Source organism: Myxine glutinosa, chromosome 9 (genome assembly GCF_964187855.1).
Source record: "Myxine glutinosa chromosome 9, kmMyxGlut1.1, whole genome shotgun sequence".
In the NCBI taxonomy this organism is placed as follows: Eukaryota; Metazoa; Chordata; class Myxini; order Myxiniformes; family Myxinidae; genus Myxine; species Myxine glutinosa.
Window position 1 is genome coordinate 76,739,697 of NC_136269.1, and position 22,514 is coordinate 76,762,210.

General features: G+C 49.6%; 1 non-coding gene across 1 annotated transcript; it reads left to right on the plus strand.

The window, feature by feature from the left end:
- The first annotated feature begins 4,904 nt into the window (after positions 1–4,904).
- TRNAC-ACA (transfer RNA cysteine (anticodon ACA)) lies at positions 4,905–4,977 on the plus strand. The gene has a single exon. It is a non-coding gene; the product is annotated as a tRNA-Cys (tRNA).
- The last annotated feature ends 17,537 nt before the right edge of the window (positions 4,978–22,514 follow it).

The following is a 22,514-nucleotide window of genomic DNA, read 5'->3' on the forward strand; positions in this document are numbered from 1 at the left end:
TTGGCAACAGATTACGTCATCTTCCCGTTCCAAACCTGCTTTTTTAGTTCTACTTCCTTGAGGAACAGAGAAACCCAAGGTATCACCGCCATCGGAACGAGGGTCAAGCTGGGCTCAAGTCTTTCACGAACCTGCTGGCCAGGCCCAACGTTCAAATATGGTTGGAGGAGGAATTTGTCATTTGTTCCGGCTGCCTGCGAAAGCTCGCCCATGCTTCCTGAAGTACACTGGGATCTGCAACGTCGACCAACGAAGACTGGCAGACCGTCAGTGAAAAGGCACGGTCATGTGAAGTCCAGCAGGGTTCAGAAAGATGTCGTAGGAGGTCAAGCAGGGTTCAGAAAGAGGTCAGAGGAGGTTCAGCAGGGTTCAGAAAGAGGTCATAGGAGGTCCAGCAGGGTACAGAAAGAGGTCGCAGTAGGTCCAGCAGGGTTCAGAAAGAGGTCATGTGAAGTCCAGCAGGGTTCAGATAGAGGTCATGTGAAGTCCAGCAGGGTTCAGATAGAGGTCATGTGAAGTCCAGCAGGGTTCAGAAAGATGTCGTAGGAGGTCAATCAGGGTTCAGAAAGAGGTCAGAGGAGGTTCAGCAGGGTTCAGAAAGAGGTCATAGGAGGTCCAGCAGGGTACAGAAAGAGGTCGCAGTAGGTCCAGCAGGGTTCAGAAAGAGGTCATGTGAAGTCCAGCAGGGTTCAGATAGAGGTCGTGTGAAGTCCAGCAGGGTTCAGAAAGGAGTCATGTGAAGTCCAGCAGGGTTCAGATATATGTCATGTGAAGTCCAGCAGGGTTCAGAAAAGTTGGTGCATTCATTTGAGTTCAGCTGCAATTCCGAGTACTTGTCAGAGGCCTTTGTGCGCGTGGCTCAGGAACGTGCACGTCTGCGACAACCGGAGACCCCTTACGTTGATCACTCATTATTGCAGCACTAAAACATATCAGTAGGAGTGATAGCTAGTAGTCACATGGGCCAGTGGCGCAATGGATAACGCGTCTGACTACGAATCAGAAGATTGTAGGTTCGACTCCTACCTGGCTCAAAACTGATTTTGACTTCACTTTTAGCAATATTTAATGAAGTCGCGTGGTCGCTTTGCTTCTTCAACATATTTTCCTGAAGTCGAATTCATTGGAGTGGTAGTCCACCCCTTGGTTACGATTGAGTAACCTTGGTCACCTCTTTAAAATACAGTCGCGACCTTCGCGTCAAGGATTTGGCAACAGATTACGTCATCTTCCCGTTCCAAACCTGCTTTTTTAGTTCTACTTCCTTGAGGAACAGAGAAACCCAAGGTATCACCGCCATTGGAACGAGGGTCAAGCTGGGCTCAAGTCTTTCACGAACCTGCTGGCCAGGCCCAACGTTCAAATATGGTTGGAGGAGGAATTTGTCAATTGTTCCGGCTGCCTGCGAAAGCTCGCCCATGCTTCCTGAAGTACACTGGGATCTGCAACGTCGACCAACGAAGACTGGCAGACCGTCAGTGAAAAGGCACGGTCACGTGAAGTCCAGCAGGGTTCAGAAAGATGTCGTAGGAGGTCAAGCAGGGTTCAGAAAGAGGTCAGAGGAGGTTCAGCAGGGTTCAGAAAGAGGTCATAGGAGGTCCAGCAGGGTACAGAAAGAGGTCGCAGTAGGTCCAGCAGGGTTCAGAAAGAGGTCATGTGAAGTCCAGCAGGGTTCAGATAGAGGTCATGTGAAGTCCAGCAGGGTTCAGATAGAGGTCATGTGAAGTCCAGCAGGGTTCAGAAAGATGTCGTAGGAGGTCAATCAGGGTTCAGAAACAGGTCAGAGGAGGTTCAGCAGGGTTCAGAAAGAGGTCATAGGAGGTCCAGCAGGGTACAGAAAGAGGTCATAGGAGGTCCAGCAGGGTACAGAAAGAGGTCGCAGTAGGTCCAGCAGGGTTCAGATATATGTCATGTGAAGTCCAGCATGGTTCAGATAGAGGTCGTGTGAAGTCCAGCAGGGTTCAGATAGAGGTCATGTGAAGTTCAGCAGGGTTCAGAAAGAGGTCATGTGAAGTCCAGCAGGGTTCAGAAAAGTTGGTGCATTCATTTGTGTTCAGCTGCAATTCCGAGTACTTGTCAGAGGCCTTTGTGCGCGTGGCTCAGGAACGTGCACGTCTGCGACAACCGGAGACCCCTTACGTTGATCACTCATTATTGCAGAACTAAAACATATCAGTAGGAGTGATAGTTAGTAGTCACATGGGCCAGTGGCGCAATGGATAACGCGTCTGACTACGAATCAGAAGGTTGTAGGTTCGACTTCCTACCTGGCTCAAAACTGATTTTGACTTCACTTTTAGCAATATTTAATGAAGTCGCGTGGTCGCTTTGCTTCTTCAACATATTTTCCTGAAGTCGAATTCATTGGAGTGGTTGTCCACCCCTTGGTGACGATTGAGTAACCTTGGTCACCTCTTTAAAATACAGTCGCGACCCTCGCGTCAAGGATTTGGCAACAGATTACGTCATCTTCCCGTTCCAAACCTGCTTTTTAAGTTCTACTTCCTTGAGGAACAGAGAAACCCAAGGTATCACCGCCATCGGAACGAGGGTCAAGCTGGGCTCAAGTCTTTCACGAACCTGCTGGCCAGGCCCAACGTTCAAATATGGTTGGAGGAGGAATTTGTCATTTGTTCCGGCTGCCTGCGAAAGCTCGCCCATGCTTCCTGAAGTACACTGGGATCTGCAACGTCGACCAACGAAGACTGGCAGACCGTCAGTGAAAAGGCACGGTCATGTGAAGTCCAGCAGGGTTCAGAAAGATGTCGTAGGAGGTCAAGCAGGGTTCAGAAAGAGGTCAGAGGAGTTTCAGCAGGGTTCAGAAAGAGGTCATAAGAGGTCCAGCAGGGTACAGAAAGAGGTCGCAGTAGGTCCAGCAGGGTTCAGAAAGAGGTCATGTGAAGTCCAGCAGGGTTCAGATAGAGGTCATGTGAAGTCCAGCAGGGTTCAGATAGAGGTCATGTGAAGTCCAGCAGGGTTCAGAAAGATGTCGGAGGAGGTCAATCAGGGTTCAGAAAGAGGTCAGAGGAGGTTCAGCAGGGTTCAGAAAGAGGTCATAGGAGGTCCAGCAGGGTACAGAAAGAGGTCGCAGTAGGTCCAGCAGGGTTCAGAAAGAGGTCATGTGAAGTCCAGCAGGGTTCAGATCGAGGTCATGTGAAGTCCAGCAGGGTTCAGAAAGGAGTCATGTGAAGTCCAGCAGGGTTCAGATATATGTCATGTGAAGTCCAGCAGGGTTCAGAAAGAGGTCATAGGAGGTCCAGCAGGGTACAGAAAGAGGTCGCAGTAGGTCCAGCAGGGTTCAGAAAGAGGTCATGTGAAGTCCAGCAGGGTTCAGATAGAGGTCATGTGAAGTCCAGCAGGGTTCAGAAAGGAGTCATGTGAAGTCCAGCAGGGTTCAGATATATGTCATGTGAAGTCCAGCATGGTTCAGATAGAGGTCGTGTGAAGTCCAGCAGGGTTCAGATAGAGGTCATGTGAAGTTCAGCAGGGTTCAGAAAGAGGTGATGTGAAGTCCAGCAGGGTTCAGAAAAGTTGGTGCATTCATGTGTTCAGCTGCAATTCCGAGTACTTGTCAGAGGCCTTTGTGCGCGTGGCTCAGGAACGTGCACGTCTGCGACAACCGGAGACCCCTTACGTTGATCACTCATTATTGCAGCACTAAAACATATGAGTAGGAGTGATAGCTAGTAGTCACATGGGCCAGTGGCGCAATGGATAACGCGTCTGACTACGAATCAGAAGATTGTAGGTTCAACTCCTACCTGGCTCAAAACTGATTTTAACTTCACTTTTAGCAATATTTAATGAAGTCGCGTGGTCGCTTTGCTTCTTCAACATATTTTCCTGAAGTCGAATTCATTGGAGTGGTCGTCCACCCCTTGGTGACGATTGAGTAACCTTGGTCACCTCTTTAAAATACAGTCGCGACCCTCGCGTCAAGGATTTGGCAACAGATTACGTCATCTTCCCGTTCCAAACCTGCTTTTTTAGTTCTACTTCCTTGAGGAACAGAGAAACCCAAGGTATTACCGCCATCGGAACGAGGGTCAAGCTGGGCTCAAGTCTTTCACGAACCTGCTGGCCAGGCCCAACGTTCAAATATGGTTGGAGGAGGAATTTGTCATTTGTTCCGGCTGCCTGCGAAAGCTCGCCCATGCTTCCTGAAGTACACTGGGATCTACAACGTCGACCAACGAAGACTGGCAGACCGTCAGTGAAAAGGCACGGTCATGTGAAGTCCAGCAGGGTTCAGAAAGATGTCGTAGGAGGTCAAGCAGGGTTCAGAAAGAGGTCAGAGGAGGTTCAGCAGGGTTCAGAAAGAGGTCATAGGAGGTCCAGCAGGGTACAGAAAGAGGTCGCAGTAGGTCCAGCAGGGTTCAGAAAGAGGTCATGTGAAGTCCAGCAGGGTTCAGATAGAGGTCATGTGAAGTCCAGCAGGGTTCAGATAGAGGTCATGTGAAGTCCAGCAGGGTTCAGAAAGATGTCGTAGGAGGTCAATCAGGGTTCAGAAAGAGGTCAGAGGAGGTTCAGCAGGGTTCAGAAAGAGGTCATAGGAGGTCCAGCAGGGTACAGAAAGAGGTCGCAGTAGGTCCAGCAGGGTTCAGAAAGAGGTCATGTGAAGTCCAGCAGGGTTCAGATAGAGGTCGTGTGAAGTCCAGCAGGGTTCAGAAAGGAGTCATGTGAAGTCCAGCAGGGTTCAGATATATGTCATGTGAAGTCCAGCAGGGTTCAGAAAAGTTGGTGCATTCATTTGTGTTCAGCTGCAATTCCGAGTACTTGTCAGAGGCCTTTGTGCGCGTGGCTCAGGAACGTGCACGTCTGCGACAACCGGAGACCCCTTACGTTGATCACTCATTATTGCAGCACTAAAACATATCAGTAGGAGTGATAGCTAGTAGTCACATGAGCCAGTGGCGCAATGGATAACACGTCTGACTACAAATCAGAAGATTGTAGGTTCGACTCCTACCTGGCTCAAAACTGATTTTGACTTCACTTTTAGCAATATTTAATGAAGTCGCGTGGTCGCTTTGCTTCTTCAACATATTTTCCTGAAGTCGAATTCATTGGAGTGGTACTCCACCCCTTGGTGACGATTGAGTAACCTTGGTCACCTCTTTAAAATACAGTCGCGACCCTCGCGTCAAGGATTTGGCAACAGATTATGTCATCTTCCCGTTCCAAACCTGCTTTTTTAGTTCTACTTCCTTGAGGAACAGAGAAACCCAAGGTATCACCGCCATTGGAACGAGGGTCAAGCTGGGCTCAAGTCTTTCACGAACCTGCTGGCCAGGCCCAACGTTCAAATATGGTTGGAGGAGGAATTTGTCATTTGTTCCGGCTGCCTTCAAAAGCTCGCCCATGCTTCCTGAAGTACACTGGGATCTGCAACGTCGACCAACGAAGACTGGCAGACCGTCAGTGAAAAGGCACGGTCACGTGAAGTCCAGCAGGGTTCAGAAAGATGTCGTAGGAGGTCAAGCAGGGTTCAGAAAGAGGTCAGAGGAGGTTCAGCAGGGTTCAGAAAGAGGTCATAGGAGGTCCAGCAGGGTACAGAAAGAGGTCGCAGTAGGTCCAGCAGGGTTCAGAAAGAGGTCATGTGAAGTCCAGCAGGGTTCAGATAGAGGTCATGTGAAGTCCAGCAGGGTTCAGATAGAGGTCATGTGAAGTCCAGCAGGGTTCAGATAGAGGTCATGTGAAGTCCAGCAGGGTTCAGAAAGATGTCGTAGGAGGTCAATCAGGGTTCAGAAAGAGGTCAGAGGAGGTTCAGCAGGGTTCAGAAAGAGGTCATAGGAGGTCCAGCAGGGTACAGAAAGAGGTCATAGGAGGTCCAGCAGGGTACAGAAAGAGGTCGCAGTAGGTCCAGCAGGGTTCAGATATATGTCATGTGAAGTCCAGCATGGTTCAGATAGAGGTCGTGTGAAGTCCAGCAGGGTTCAGATAGAGGTCATGTGAAGTTCAGCAGGGTTCAGAAAGAGGTCATGTGAAGTCCAGCAGGGTTCAGAAAAGTTGGTGCATTCATTTGTGTTCAGCTGCAATTCCGAGTACTTGTCAGAGGCCTTGTGCGCGTGGCTCAGGAACGTGCACGTCTGCGACAACCGGAGACCCCTTACGTTGATCACTCATTATTGCAGCACTAAAACATATCAGTAGGAGTGATAGCTAGTAGTCACATGGGCCAGTGGCGCAATGGATAACGCGTCTGACTACGAATCAGAAAATTGTAGGTTCGACTCCTACCTGGCTCAAAACTGATTTTGACTTCACTTTTAGCAATATTTAATGAAGTCGCGTGGTCGCTTTGCTTCTTCAACATATTTTCCTGAAGTCGAATTCATTGGAGTGGTCGTCCACCCCTTGGTGACGATTGAGTAACCTTGCTCACCTCTTTAAAATACAGTCGCGACCTTCGCGTCAAGGATTTGGCAAAAGATTACGTCATCTTCCCGTTCCAAACCTGCTTTTTTAGTTCTACTTCCTTGAGGAACAGAGAAACCCAAGGTATTACCGCCATCGGAACGAGGGTCAAGCTGGGCTCAAGTCTTTCACGAACCTGCTGGCCAGGCCCAACGTTCAAATATGGTTGGAGGAGGAATTTGTCATTTGTTCCGGCTGCCTGCGAAAGCTCGCCCATGCTTCCTTAAGTACACTGGGATCTGCAACGTCGACCAACGAAGACTGGCAGACCGCCAGTGAAAAGGCACGGTCATGTGAAGTCCAGCAGGGTTCAGAAAGATGTCGTAGGAGGTCAAGCAGGGTTCAGAAAGAGGTCAGAGGAGGTTCAGCAGGGTTCAGAAAGAGGTCATAGGAGGTCCAGCAGGGTACAGAAAGAGGTCACAGTAGGTCCAGCAGGGTTCAGAAAGAGGTCATGTGAAGTCCAGCAGGGTTCAGATAGAGGTCATGTGAAGTCCAGCAGGGTTCAGATAGAGGTCATGTGAAGTCCAGCAGGGTTCAGAAAGATGTCGTAGGAGGTCAATCAGGGTTCAGAAAGAGGTCAGAGGAGGTTCAGCAGGGTTCAGAAAGAGGTCATAGGAGGTCCAGCAGGGTACAGAAAGAGGTCGCAGTAGGTCCAGCAGGGTTCAGAAAGAGGTCATGTGAAGTCCAGCAGGGTTCAGATAGAGGTCATGTGAAGTCCAGCAGGGTTCAGAAAGGAGTCATGTGAAGTCCAGCAGGGTTCAGATATATGTCATGTGAAGTCCAGCAGGGTTCAGAAAAGTTGGTGCATTCATTTGTGTTCAGCTGCAATTCCGAGTACTTGTCAGAGGCCTTTGTGCGCGTGGCTCAGGAACGTGCACGTCTGCGACAACCGGAGACCCCTTCCGTTGATCACTCATTATTGCAGCACTAAAACATATCAGTAGGAGTGATAGCTAGGAGTCACATGGGCCAGTGGCGCAATGGATAACGCGTCTGACTACGAATCAGAAGATTGTAGGTTCGACTCCGACCTGGCTCAAAACTGATTTTGACTTCACTTTTAGCAATATTTAATGAAGTCGCGTGGTCGCTTTGCTTCTTCAACATATTTTCCTGAAGTCGAATTCATTGGAGTGGTAGTCCACCCCTTGGTGACGATTGAGTAACCTTGGTCACCTCTTTAAAATACAGTCGCGACCCTCGCGTCAAGGATTTGGCAACAGATTACGTCATCTTCCCGTTCCAAACCTGCTTTTTTAGTTCTACTTCCTTGAGGAACAGAGAAACCCAAGGTATCACCGCCATCGGAACGAGGGTCAAGCTGGGCTCAAGTCTTTCACGAACCTGCTGGCCAGGCCCAACGTTCAAATATGGTTGGAGGAGGAATTTGTCATTTGTTCCGGCTGCCTGCGAAAGCTCGCACATGCTTCCTGAAGTACACTGGGATCTGCAACGTCGACCAACGAAGACTGGCAGACCGTCAGTGAAAAGGCACGGTCATGTGAAGTCCAGCAGGGTTCAGAAAGATGTCGTAGGAGGTCAAGCAGGTTTCAGAAAGAGGTCAGAGGAGGTTCAGCAGGGTTCAGAAAGAGGTCATAGGAGGTCCAGCAGGGTACAGAAAGAGGTCGCAGTAGGTCCAGCAGGGTTCAGAAAGAGGTCATGTGAAGTCCAGCAGGGTTCAGATAGAGGTCATGTGAAGTCCAGCAGGGTTCAGATAGAGGTCATGTGAAGTCCAGCAGGGTTCAGAAAGATGTCGGAGGAGGTCAATCAGGGTTCAGAAAGAGGTCAGAGGAGGTTCAGCAGGGTTCAGAAAGAGGTCATAGGAGGTCCAGCAGGGTACAGAAAGAGGTCGCAGTAGGTCCAGCAGGGTTCAGAAAGAGGTCATGTGAAGTCCAGCAGGGTTCAGATAGAGGTCATGTGAAGTCCAGCAGGGTTCAGAAAGGAGTCATGTGAAGTCCAGCAGGGTTCAGATATATGTCATGTGAAGTCCAGCAGGGTTCAGAAAGAGGTCATAGGAGGTCCAGCAGGGTACAGAAAGAGGTCGCAGTAGGTCCAGCAGGGTTCAGAAAGAGGTCATGTGAAGTCCAGCAGGGTTCAGATAGAGGTCATGTGAAGTCCAGCAGGGTTCAGAAAGGAGTCATGTGAAGTCCAGCAGGGTTCAGATATATGTCATGTGAAGTCCAGCATGGTTCAGATAGAGGTCGTGTGAAGTCCAGCAGGGTTCAGATAGAGGTCATGTGAAGTTCAGCAGGGTTCAGAAAGAGGTGATGTGAAGTCCAGCAGGGTTCAGAAAAGTTGGTGCATTCATTTGTGTTCAGCTGCAATTCCGAGTACTTGTCAGAGGCCTTTGTGCGCGTGGCTCAGGAACGTGCACGTCTGCGACAACCGGAGACCCCTTACGTTGATCACTCATTATTGCAGCACTAAAACATATGAGTAGGAGTGATAGCTAGTAGTCACATGGGCCAGTGGCGCAATGGATAACGCGTCTGACTACGAATCAGAAGATTGTAGGTTCAACTCCTACCTGGCTCAAAACTGATTTTAACTTCACTTTTAGCAATATTTAATGAAGTCGCGTGGTCGCTTTGCTTCTTCAACATATTTTCCTGAAGTCGAATTCATTGGAGTGGTCGTCCACCCCTTGGTGACGATTGAGTAACCTTGGTCACCTCTTTAAAATACAGTCGCGACCCTCGCGTCAAGGATTTGGCAACAGATTACGTCATCTTCCCGTTCCAAACCTGCTTTTTTAGTTCTACTTCCTTGAGGAACAGAGAAACCCAAGGTATTACCGCCATCGGAACGAGGGTCAAGCTGGGCTCAAGTCTTTCACGAACCTGCTGGCCAGGCCCAACGTTCAAATATGGTTGGAGGAGGAATTTGTCATTTGTTCCGGCTGCCTGCGAAAGCTCGCCCATGCTTCCTGAAGTACACTGGGATCTACAACGTCGACCAACGAAGACTGGCAGACCGTCAGTGAAAAGGCACGGTCATGTGAAGTCCAGCAGGGTTCAGAAAGATGTCGTAGGAGGTCAAGCAGGGTTCAGAAAGAGGTCAGAGGAGGTTCAGCAGGGTTCAGAAAGAGGTCATAGGAGGTCCAGCAGGGTACAGAAAGAGGTCGCAGTAGGTCCAGCAGGGTTCAGAAAGAGGTCATGTGAAGTCCAGCAGGGTTCAGATAGAGGTCATGTGAAGTCCAGCAGGGTTCAGATAGAGGTCATGTGAAGTCCAGCAGGGTTCAGAAAGATGTCGTAGGAGGTCAATCAGGGTTCAGAAAGAGGTCAGAGGAGGTTCAGCAGGGTTCAGAAAGAGGTCATAGGAGGTCCAGCAGGGTACAGAAAGAGGTCGCAGTAGGTCCAGCAGGGTTCAGAAAGAGGTCATGTGAAGTCCAGCAGGGTTCAGATAGAGGTCGTGTGAAGTCCAGCAGGGTTCAGAAAGGAGTCATGTGAAGTCCAGCAGGGTTCAGATATATGTCATGTGAAGTCCAGCAGGGTTCAGAAAAGTTGGTGCATTCATTTGTGTTCAGCTGCAATTCCGAGTACTTGTCAGAGGCCTTTGTGCGCGTGGCTCAGGAACGTGCACGTCTGCGACAACCGGAGACCCCTTACGTTGATCACTCATTATTGCAGCACTAAAACATATCAGTAGGAGTGATAGCTAGTAGTCACATGGGCCAGTGGCGCAATGGATAACACGTCTGACTACGAATCAGAAGATTGTAGGTTCGACTCCTACCTGGCTCAAAACTGATTTTGACTTCACTTTTAGCAATATTTAATGAAGTCGCGTGGTCGCTTTGCTTCTTCAACATATTTTCCTGAAGTCGAATTCATTGGAGTGGTACTCCACCCCTTGGTGACGATTGAGTAACCTTGGTCACCTCTTTAAAATACAGTCGCGACCCTCGCGTCAAGGATTTGGCAACAGATTACGTCATCTTCCCGTTCCAAACCTGCTTTTTTAGTTCTACTTCCTTGAGGAACAGAGAAACCCAAGGTATCACCGCCATTGGAACGAGGGTCAAGCTGGGCTCAAGTCTTTCACGAACCTGCTGGCCAGGCCCAACGTTCAAATATGGTTGGAGGAGGAATTTGTCATTTGTTCCGGCTGCCTGCGAAAGCTCGCCCATGCTTCCTGAAGTACACTGGGATCTGCAACGTCGACCAACGAAGACTGGCAGACCGTCAGTGAAAAGGCACGGTCACGTGAAGTCCAGCAGGGTTCAGAAAGATGTCGTAGGAGGTCAAGCAGGGTTCAGAAAGAGGTCAGAGGAGGTTCAGCAGGGTTCAGAAAGAGGTCATAGGAGGTCCAGCAGGGTACAGAAAGAGGTCGCAGTAGGTCCAGCAGGGTTCAGAAAGAGGTCATGTGAAGTCCAGCAGGGTTCAGATAGAGGTCATGTGAAGTCCAGCAGGGTTCAGATAGAGGTCATGTGAAGTCCAGCAGGGTTCAGATAGAGGTCATGTGAAGTCCAGCAGGGTTCAGAAAGATGTCGTAGGAGGTCAATCAGGGTTCAGAAAGAGGTCAGAGGAGGTTCAGCAGGGTTCAGAAAGAGGTCATAGGAGGTCCAGCAGGGTACAGAAAGAGGTCATAGGAGGTCCAGCAGGGTACAGAAAGAGGTCGCAGTAGGTCCAGCAGGGTTCAGATATATGTCATGTGAAGTCCAGCATGGTTCAGATAGAGGTCGTGTGAAGTCCAGCAGGGTTCAGATAGAGGTCATGTGAAGTTCAGCAGGGTTCAGAAAGAGGTCATGTGAAGTCCAGCAGGGTTCAGAAAAGTTGGTGCATTCATTTGTGTTCAGCTGCAATTCCGAGTACTTGTCAGAGGCCTTTGTGCGCGTGGCTCAGGAACGTGCACGTCTGCGACAACCGGAGACCCCTTACGTTGATCACTCATTATTGCAGCACTAAAACATATCAGTAGGAGTGATAGCTAGTAGTCACATGGGCCAGTGGCGCAATGGATAACGCGTCTGACTACGAATCAGAAGATTGTAGGTTCGACTCCTACCTGGCTCAAAACTGATTTTGACTTCACTTTTAGCAATATTTAATGAAGTCGCGTGGTCGCTTTGCTTCTTCAACATATTTTCCTGAAGTCGAATTCATTGGAGTGGTCGTCCACCCCTTGGTGACGATTGAGTAACCTTGGTCACCTCTTTAAAATACAGTCGCGACCTTCGCGTCAAGGATTTGGCAAAAGATTACGTCATCTTCCCGTTCCAAACCTGCTTTTTTAGTTCTACTTCCTTGAGGAACAGAGAAACCCAAGGTATTACCGCCATCGGAACGAGGGTCAAGCTGGGCTCAAGTCTTTCACGAACCTGCTGGCCAGGCCCAACGTTCAAATATGGTTGGAGGAGGAATTTGTCATTTGTTCCGGCTGCCTGCGAAAGCTCGCCCATGCTTCCTTAAGTACACTGGGATCTGCAACGTCGACCAACGAAGACTGGCAGACCGCCAGTGAAAAGGCACGGTCATGTGAAGTCCAGCAGGGTTCAGAAAGATGTCGTAGGAGGTCAAGCAGGGTTCAGAAAGAGGTCAGAGGAGGTTCAGCAGGGTTCAGAAAGAGGTCATAGGAGGTCCAGCAGGGTACAGAAAGAGGTCACAGTAGGTCCAGCAGGGTTCAGAAAGAGGTCATGTGAAGTCCAGCAGGGTTCAGATAGAGGTCATGTGAAGTCCAGCAGGGTTCAGATAGAGGTCATGTGAAGTCCAGCAGGGTTCAGAAAGATGTCGTAGGAGGTCAATCAGGGTTCAGAAAGAGGTCAGAGGAGGTTCAGCAGGGTTCAGAAAGAGGTCATAGGAGGTCCAGCAGGGTACAGAAAGAGGTCGCAGTAGGTCCAGCAGGGTTCAGAAAGAGGTCATGTGAAGTCCAGCAGGGTTCAGATAGAGGTCATGTGAAGTCCAGCAGGGTTCAGAAAGGAGTCATGTGAAGTCCAGCAGGGTTCAGATATATGTCATGTGAAGTCCAGCAGGGTTCAGAAAAGTTGGTGCATTCATTTGTGTTCAGCTGCAATTCCGAGTACTTGTCAGAGGCCTTTGTGCGCGTGGCTCAGGAACGTGCACGTCTGCGACAACCGGAGACCCCTTCCGTTGATCACTCATTATTGCAGCACTAAAACATATCAGTAGGAGTGATAGCTAGGAGTCACATGGGCCAGTGGCGCAATGGATAACGCGTCTGACTACGAATCAGAAGATTGTAGGTTCGACTCCGACCTGGCTCAAAACTGATTTTGACTTCACTTTTAGCAATATTTAATGAAGTCGCGTGGTCGCTTTGCTTCTTCAACATATTTTCCTGAAGTCGAATTCATTGGAGTGGTAGTCCACCCCTTGGTGACGATTGAGTAACCTTGGTCACCTCTTTAAAATACAGTCGCGACCCTCGCGTCAAGGATTTGGCAACAGATTACGTCATCTTCCCGTTCCAAACCTGCTTTTTTAGTTCTACTTCCTTGAGGAACAGAGAAACCCAAGGTATCACCGCCATCGGAACGAGGGTCAAGCTGGGCTCAAGTCTTTCACGAACCTGCTGGCCAGGCCCAACGTTCAAATATGGTTGGAGGAGGAATTTGTCATTTGTTCCGGCTGCCTGCGAAAGCTCGCACATGCTTCCTGAAGTACACTGGGATCTGCAACGTCGACCAACGAAGACTGGCAGACCGTCAGTGAAAAGGCACGGTCATGTGAAGTCCAGCAGGGTTCAGAAAGATGTCGTAGGAGGTCAAGCAGGGTTCAGAAAGAGGTCAGAGGAGGTTCAGCAGGGTTCAGAAAGAGGTCATAGGAGGTCCAGCAGGGTACAGAAAGAGGTCGCAGTAGGTCCAGCAGGGTTCAGAAAGAGGTCATGTGAAGTCCAGCAGGGTTCAGATAGAGGTCATGTGAAGTCCAGCAGGGTTCAGATAGAGGTCATGTGAAGTCCAGCAGGGTTCAGAAAGATGTCGTAGGAGGTCAATCAGGGTTCAGAAAGAGGTCAGAGGAGGTTCAGCAGGGTTCAGAAAGAGGTCATAGGAGGTCCAGCAGGGTACAGAAAGAGGTCGCAGTAGGTCCAGCAGGGTTCAGAAAGAGGTCATGTGAAGTCCAGCAGGGTTCAGATAGAGGTCATGTGAAGTCCAGCAGGGTTCAGAAAGGAGTCATGTGAAGTCCAGCAGGGTTCAGATATATGTCATGTGAAGTCCAGCAGGGTTCAGAAAGAGGTCATAGGAGGTCCAGCAGGGTACAGAAAGAGGTCGCAGTAGGTCCAGCAGGGTTCAGAAAGAGGTCATGTGAAGTCCAGCAGGGTTCAGATAGAGGTCATGTGAAGTCCAGCAGGGTTCAGAAAGGAGTCATGTGAAGTCCAGCAGGGTTCAGATATATGTCATGTGAAGTCCAGCATGGTTCAGATAGAGGTCGTGTGAAGTCCAGCAGGGTTCAGATAGAGGTCATGTGAAGTTCAGCAGGGTTCAGAAAGAGGTGATGTGAAGTCCAGCAGGGTTCAGAAAAGTTGGTGCATTCATTTGTGTTCAGCTGCAATTCCGAGTACTTGTCAGAGGCCTTTGTGCGCGTGGCTCAGGAACGTGCACGTCTGCGACAACCGGAGACCCCTTACGTTGATCACTCATTATTGCAGCACTAAAACATATGAGTAGGAGTGATAGCTAGTAGTCACATGGGCCAGTGGCGCAATGGATAACGCGTCTGACTACGAATCAGAAGATTGTAGGTTCAACTCCTACCTGGCTCAAAACTGATTTTAACTTCACTTTTAGCAATATTTAATGAAGTCGCGTGGTCGCTTTGCTTCTTCAACATATTTTCCTGAAGTCGAATTCATTGGAGTGGTCGTCCACCCCTTGGTGACGATTGAGTAACCTTGGTCACCTCTTTAAAATACAGTCGCGACCCTCGCGTCAAGGATTTGGCAACAGATTACGTCATCTTCCCGTTCCAAACCTGCTTTTTTAGTTCTACTTCCTTGAGGAACAGAGAAACCCAAGGTATTACCGCCATCGGAACGAGGGTCAAGCTGGGCTCAAGTCTTTCACGAACCTGCTGGCCAGGCCCAACGTTCAAATATGGTTGGAGGAGGAATTTGTCATTTGTTCCGGCTGCCTGCGAAAGCTCGCCCATGCTTCCTGAAGTACACTGGGATCTACAACGTCGACCAACGAAGACTGGCAGACCGTCAGTGAAAAGGCACGGTCATGTGAAGTCCAGCAGGGTTCAGAAAGATGTCGTAGGAGGTCAAGCAGGGTTCAGAAAGAGGTCAGAGGAGGTTCAGCAGGGTTCAGAAAGAGGTCATAGGAGGTCCAGCAGGGTACAGAAAGAGGTCGCAGTAGGTCCAGCAGGGTTCAGAAAGAGGTCATGTGAAGTCCAGCAGGGTTCAGATAGAGGTCATGTGAAGTCCAGCAGGGTTCAGATAGAGGTCATGTGAAGTCCAGCAGGGTTCAGAAAGATGTCGTAGGAGGTCAATCAGGGTTCAGAAAGAGGTCAGAGGAGGTTCAGCAGGGTTCAGAAAGAGGTCATAGGAGGTCGAGCAGGGTACAGAAAGAGGTCGCAGTAGGTCCAGCAGGGTTCAGAAAGAGGTCATGTGAAGTCCAGCAGGGTTCAGATAGAGGTCGTGTGAAGTCCAGCAGGGTTCAGAAAGGAGTCATGTGAAGTCCAGCAGGGTTCAGATATATGTCATGTGAAGTCCAGCAGGGTTCAGAAAAGTTGGTGCATTCATTTGTGTTCAGCTGCAATTCCGAGTACTTGTCAGAGGCCTTTGTGCGCGTGGCTCAGGAACGTGCACGTCTGCGACAACCGGAGACCCCTTCCGTTGATCACTCATTATTGCAGCACTAAAACATATCAGTAGGAGTGATAGCTAGTAGTCACATGGGCCAGTGGCGCAATGGATAACGCGTCTGACTACGAATCAGAAGATTGTAGGTTCGACTCCGACCTGGCTCAAAACTGATTTTGACTTCACTTTTAGCAATATTTAATGAAGTCGCGTGGTCGCTTTGCTTCTTCAACATATTTTCCTGAAGTCGAATTCATTGGAGTGGTAGTCCACCCCTTGGTGACGATTGAGTAACCTTGGTCACCTCTTTAAAATACAGTCGCGACCCTCGCGTCAAGGATTTGGCAACAGATTACGTCATCTTCCCGTTCCAAACCTGCTTTTTTAGTTCTACTTCCTTGAGGAACAGAGAAACCCAAGGTATCACCGCCATCGGAACGAGGGTCAAGCTGGGCTCAAGTCTTTCACGAACCTGCTGGCCAGGCCCAACGTTCAAATATGGTTGGAGGAGGAATTTGTCATTTGTTCCGGCTGCCTGCGAAAGCTCGCACATGCTTCCTGAAGTACACTGGGATCTGCAACGTCGACCAACGAAGACTGGCAGACCGTCAGTGAAAAGGCACGGTCATGTGAAGTCCAGCAGGGTTCAGAAAGATGTCGTAGGAGGTCAAGCAGGGTTCAGAAAGAGGTCAGAGGAGGTTCAGCAGGGTTCAGAAAGAGGTCATAGGAGGTCCAGCAGGGTACAGAAAGAGGTCGCAGTAGGTCCAGCAGGGTTCAGAAAGAGGTCATGTGAAGTCCAGCAGGGTTCAGATAGAGGTCATGTGAAGTCCAGCAGGGTTCAGATAGAGGTCATGTGAAGTCCAGCAGGGTTCAGAAAGATGTCGTAGGAGGTCAATCAGGGTTCAGAAAGAGGTCAGAGGAGGTTCAGCGGGGTTCAGAAAGAGGTCATAGGAGGTCCAGCAGGGTACAGAAAGAGGTCGCAGTAGGTCCAGCAGGGTTCAGAAAGAGGTCATGTGAAGTCCAGCAGGGTTCAGATAGAGGTCATGTGAAGTCCAGCAGGGTTCAGAAAGGAGTCATGTGAAGTCCAGCAGGGTTCAGATATATGTCATGTGAAGTCCAGCAGGGTTCAGAAAAGTTGGTGCATTCATTTGTGTTCAGCTGCAATTCCGAGTACTTGTCAGAGGCCTTTGTGCGCGTGGCTCAGGAACGTGCACGTCTGCGACAACCGGAGACCCCTTCCGTTGATCACTCATTATTGCAGCACTAAAACATATCAGTAGGAGTGATAGCTAGGAGTCACATGGGCCAGTGGCGCAATGGATAACGCGTCTGACTACGAATCAGAAGATTGTAGGTTCGACTCCGACCTGGCTCAAAACTGATTTTGACTTCACTTTTAGCAATATTTAATGAAGTCGCGTGGTCGCTTTGCTTCTTCAACATATTTTCCTGAAGTCGAATTCATTGGAGTGGTAGTCCACCCCTTGGTGACGATTGAGTAACCTTGGTCACCTCTTTAAAATACAGTCGCGACCCTCGCGTCAAGGATTTGGCAACAGATTACGTCATCTTCCCGTTCCAAACCTGCTTTTTTAGTTCTACTTCCTTGAGGAACAGAGAAACCCAAGGTATCACCGCCATCGGAACGAGGGTCAAGCTGGGCTCAAGTCTTTCACGAACCTGCTGGCCAGGCCCAACGTTCAAATATGGTTGGAGGAGGAATTTGTCATTTGTTCCGGCTGCCTGCGAAAGCTCGCACATGCTTCCTGAAGTACACTGGGATCTGCAACGTCGACCAACGAAGACTGGCAGACCGTCAGTGAAAAGGCACGGTCATGTGAAGTCCAGCAGGGTTCAGAAAGATGTCGTAGGAGGTCAAGCAGGGTTCAGAAAGAGGTCAGAGGAGGTTCAGCAGGGTTCAGAAAGAGGTCATAGGAGGTCCAGCAGGGTACAGAAAGAGGTCGCAGTAGGTCCAGCAGGGTTCAGAAAGAGGTCATGTGAAGTCCAGCAGGGTTCATATAGAGGTCATGTGAAGTCCAGCAGGGTTCAGATAGAGGTCATGTGAAGTCCAGCAGGGTTCAGAAAGATGTCGTAGGAGGTCAATCAGGGTTCAGAAAGAGGTCAGAGGAGGTTCAGCAGGGTTCAGAAAGAGGTCATAGGAGGTCCAGCAGGGTACAGAAAGAGGTCGCAGTAGGTCCAGCAGGGTTCAGAAAGAGGTCATGTGAAGTCCAGCAGGGTTCAGATAGAGGTCATGTGAAGTCCAGCAGGGTTCAGATAGAGGTCATGTGAAGTCCAGCAGGGTTCAGATAGAGGTCATGTGAAGTCCAGCAGGGTTCAGAAAAGTTGGTGCATTCATTTGTGTTCAGCTGCAATTCCGAGTACTTGTCAGAGGCCTTTGTGCGCGTGGCTCAGGAACGTGCACGTCTGCGACAACCGGAGACCCCTTCCGTTGATCACTCATTATTGCAGCACTAAAACATATCAGTAGGAGTGATAGCTAGTAGTCACATGGGCCAGTGGCGCAATGGATAACGCGTCTGACTACGAATCAGAAGATTGTAGGTTCGACTCCGACCTGGCTCAAAACTGATTTTGACTTCACTTTTAGCAATATTTAATGAAGTCGCGTGGTCGCTTTGCTTCTTCAACATATTTTCCTGAAGTCGAATTCATTGGAGTGGTAGTCCACCCCTTGGTGACGATTGAGTAACCTTGGTCACCTCTTTAAAATACAGTCGCGACCCTCGCGTCAAGGATTTGGCAACAGATTACGTCATCTTCCCGTTCCAAACCTGCTTTTTTAGTTCTACTTCCTTGAGGAACAGAGAAACCCAAGGTATCACCGCCATCGGAACGAGGGTCAAGCTGGGCTCAAGTCTTTCACGAACCTGCTGGCCAGGCCCAACGTTCAAATATGGTTGGAGGAGGAATTTGTCATTTGTTCCGGCTGCCTGCGAAAGCTCGCACATGCTTCCTGAAGTACACTGGGATCTGCAACGTCGACCAACGAAGACTGGCAGACCGTCAGTGAAAAGGCACGGTCATGTGAAGTCCAGCAGGGTTCAGAAAGATGTCGTAGGAGGTCAAGCAGGGTTCAGAAAGAGGTCAGAGGAGGTTCAGCAGGGTTCAGAAAGAGGTCATAGGAGGTCCAGCAGGGTACAGAAAGAGGTCGCAGTAGGTCCAGCAGGGTTCAGAAAGAGGTCATGTGAAGTCCAGCAGGGTTCAGATAGAGGTCATGTGAAGTCCAGCAGGGTTCAGATAGAGGTCATGTGAAGTCCAGCAGGGTTCAGAAAGATGTCGTAGGAGGTCAATCAGGGTTCAGAAAGTGGTCAGAGGAGGTTCAGCGGGGTTCAGAAAGAGGTCATAGGAGGTCCAGCAGGGTACAGAAAGAGGTCGCAGTAGGTCCAGCAGGGTTCAGAAAGAGGTCATGTGAAGTCCAGCAGGGTTCAGATAGAGGTCATGTGAAGTCCAGCAGGGTTCAGAAAGGAGTCATGTGAAGTCCAGCAGGGTTCAGATATATGTCATGTGAAGTCCAGCAGGGTTCAGAAAAGTTGGTGCATTCATTTGTGTTCAGCTGCAATTCCGAGTACTTGTCAGAGGCCTTTGTGCGCGTGGCTCAGGAACGTGCACGTCTGCGACAACCGGAGACCCCTTCCGTTGATCACTCATTATTGCAGCACTAAAACATATCAGTAGTAGTGATAGCTAGGAGTCACATGGGCCAGTGGCGCAATGGATAACGCGTCTGACTACGAATCAGAAGATTGTAGGTTCGACTCCGACCTGGCTCAAAACTGATTTTGACTTCACTTTTAGCAATATTTAATGAAGTCGCGTGGTCGCTTTGCTTCTTCAACATATTTTCCTGAAGTCGAATTCATTGGAGTGGTAGTCCACCCCTTGGTGACGATTGAGTAACCTTGGTCACCTCTTTAAAATACAGTCGCGACCCTCGCGTCAAGGATTTGGCAACAGATTACGTCATCTTCCCGTTCCAAACCTGCTTTTTTAGTTCTACTTCCTTGAGGAACAGAGAAACCCAAGGTATCACCGCCATCGGAACGAGGGTCAAGCTGGGCTCAAGTCTTTCACGAACCTGCTGGCCAGGCCCAACGTTCAAATATGGTTGGAGGAGGAATTTGTCATTTGTTCCGGCTGCCTGCGAAAGCTCGCACATGCTTCCTGAAGTACACTGGGATCTGCAACGTCGACCAACGAAGACTGGCAGACCGTCAGTGAAAAGGCACGGTCATGTGAAGTCCAGCAGGGTTCAGAAAGATGTCGTAGGAGGTCAAGCAGGGTTCAGAAAGAGGTCAGAGGAGGTTCAGCAGGGTTCAGAAAGAGGTCATAGGAGGTCCAGCAGGGTACAGAAAGAGGTCGCAGTAGGTCCAGCAGGGTTCAGAAAGAGGTCATGTGAAGTCCAGCAGGGTTCAGATAGAGGTCATGTGAAGTCCAGCAGGGTTCAGATAGAGGTCATGTGAAGTCCAGCAGGGTTCAGAAAGATGTCGTAGGAGGTCAATCAGGGTTCAGAAAGAGGTCAGAGGAGGTTCAGCAGGGTTCAGAAAGAGGTCATAGGAGGTCCAGCAGGGTACAGAAAGAGGTCGCAGTAGGTCCAGCAGGGTTCAGAAAGAGGTCATGTGAAGTCCAGCAGGGTTCAGATAGAGGTCGTGTGAAGTCCAGCAGGGTTCAGAAAGGAGTCATGTGAAGTCCAGCAGGGTTCAGATATATGTCATGTGAAGTCCAGCAGGGTTCAGAAAAGTTGGTGCATTCATTTGTGTTCAGCTGCAATTCCGAGTACTTGTCAGAGGCCTTTGTGCGCGTGGCTCAGGAACGTGCACGTCTGCGACAACCGGAGACCCCTTACGTTGATCACTCATTATTGCAGCACTAAAACATATCAGTAGGAGTGATAGCTAGGAGTCACATGGGCCAGTGGCGCAATGGATAACGCGTCTGACTACGAATCAGAAGATTGTCGGTTCGACTCCGACCTGGCTCAAAACTGATTTTGACTTCACTTTTAGCAATATTTAATGAAGTCGCGTGGTCGCTTTGCTTCTTCAACATATTTTCCTGAAGTCGAATTCATTGGAGTGGTAGTCCACCCCTTGGTGACGATTGAGTAACCTTGGTCACCTCCTTAAAATACAGTCGCGACCCTCGCGTCAAGGATTTGGCAACAGATTACGTCATCTTCCCGTTCCAAACCTGCTTTTTTAGTTCTACTTCCTTGAGGAACAGAGAAACCCAAGGTATCACCGCCATCGGAACGAGGGTCAAGCTGGGCTCAAGTCTTTCACGAACCTGCTGGCCAGGCCCAACGTTCAAATATGGTTGGAGGAGGAATTTGTCATTTGTTCCGGCTGCCTGCGAAAGCTCGCACATGCTTCCTGAAGTACACTGGGATCTGCAACGTCGACCAACGAAGACTGGCAGACCGTCAGTGAAAAGGCACGGTCATGTGAAGTCCAGCAGGGTTCAGAAAGATGTCGTAGGAGGTCAAGCAGGGTTCAGAAAGAGGTCAGAGGAGGTTCAGCAGGGTTCAGAAAGAGGTCATAGGAGGTCCAGCAGGGTACAGAAAGAGGTCGCAGTAGGTCCAGCAGGGTTCAGAAAGAGGTCATGTGAAATCCAGCAGGGTTCAGATAGAGGTCATGTGAAGTCCAGCAGGGTTCAGATAGAGGTCATGTGAAGTCCAGCAGGGTTCAGAAAAGTTGGTGCATTCATTTGTGTTCAGCTGCAATTCCGAGTACTTGTCAGAGGCCTTTGTGCGCGTGGCTCAGGAACGTGCACGTCTGCGACAACCGGAGACCCCTTACGTTGATCACTCATTATTGCAGCACTAAAACATATCAGTAGGAGTGATAGCGAGTAGTCACATGGGCCAGTGGCGCAATGGATAACGCGTCTGACTACGAATCAGAAGATTGTAGGTTCGACTCCTACCTGGCTCAAAACTGATTTTGACTTCACTTTTAGCAATATTTAATGAAGTCGCGTGGTCGCTTTGCTTCTTCAACATATTTTCCTGAAGTCGAATTCATTGGAGTGGTAGTCCACCCCTTGGTGACGATTGAGTAACCTTGGTCACCTCTTTAAAATACAGTCGCGACCCTCGCGTCAAGGATTTGGCAACAGATTACGTCATCTTCCCGTTCCAAACCTGCTTTTTTAGTTCTACTTCCTTGAGGAAAAGAGAAACCCAAGGTATCACCGCCATCGGAACGAGGGTCAAGCTGGGCTCAAGTCTTTCACGAACCTGCTGGCCAGGCCCAACGTTCAAATATGGTTGGAGGAGGAATTTGTCATTTGTTCCGGCTGTCTGCGAAAGCTCGCCCATGCTTCCTGAAGTACACTGGGATCTGCAACGTCGACCAACGAAGACTGGCAGACCGTCAGTGAAAAGGCACGGTCATGTGAAGTCCAGCAGGGTTCAGAAAGATGTCGTAGGAGGTCAAGCAGGGTTCAGAAAGAGGTCAGAGGAGGTTCAGCAGGGTTCAGAAAGAGGTCATAGGAGGTCCAGCAGGGTACAGAAAGAGGTCGCAGTAGGTCCAGCAGGGTTCAGAAAGAGGTCATGTGAAGTCCAGCAGGGTTCAGATAGAGGTCATGTGAAGTCCAGCAGGGTTCAGATAGAGGTCATGTGAAGTCCAGCAGGGTTCAGAAAGATGTCGTAAGAGGTCAAGCAGGGTTCAGAAAGAGGTCAGAGGAGGTTCAGCAGGGTTCAGAAAGAGGTCATAGGAGGTCCAGCAGGGTACAGAAAGAGGTCGCAGTAGGTCCAGCAGGGTTCAGAAAGAGGTCATGTGAAGTCCAGCAGGGTTCAGATAGAGGTCATGTGAAGTCCAGCAGGGTTCAGATAGAGGTCATGTGAAGTCCAGCAGGGTTCAGATAGAGGTCATGTGAAGTCCAGCAGGGTTCAGAAAAGTTGGTGCATTCATTTGTGTTCAGCTGCAATTCCGAGTACTTGTCAGAGGCCTTTGTGCGCGTGGCTCAGGAACGTGCACGTCTGCGACAACCGGAGACCCCTTCCGTTGATCACTCATTATTGCAGCACTAAAACATATCAGTAGGAGTGATAGCTAGTAGTCACATGGGCCAGTGGCGCAATGGATAACGCGTCTGACTACGAATCAGAAGATTGTAGGTTCGACTCCGACCTGGCTCAAAACTGATTTTGACTTCACTTTTAGCAATATTTAATGAAGTCGCGTGGTCGCTTTGCTTCTTCAACATATTTTCCTGAAGTCGAATTCATTGGAGTGGTAGTCCACCCCTTGGTGACGATTGAGTAACCTTGGTCACCTCTTTAAAATACAGTCGCGACCCTCGCGTCAAGGATTTGG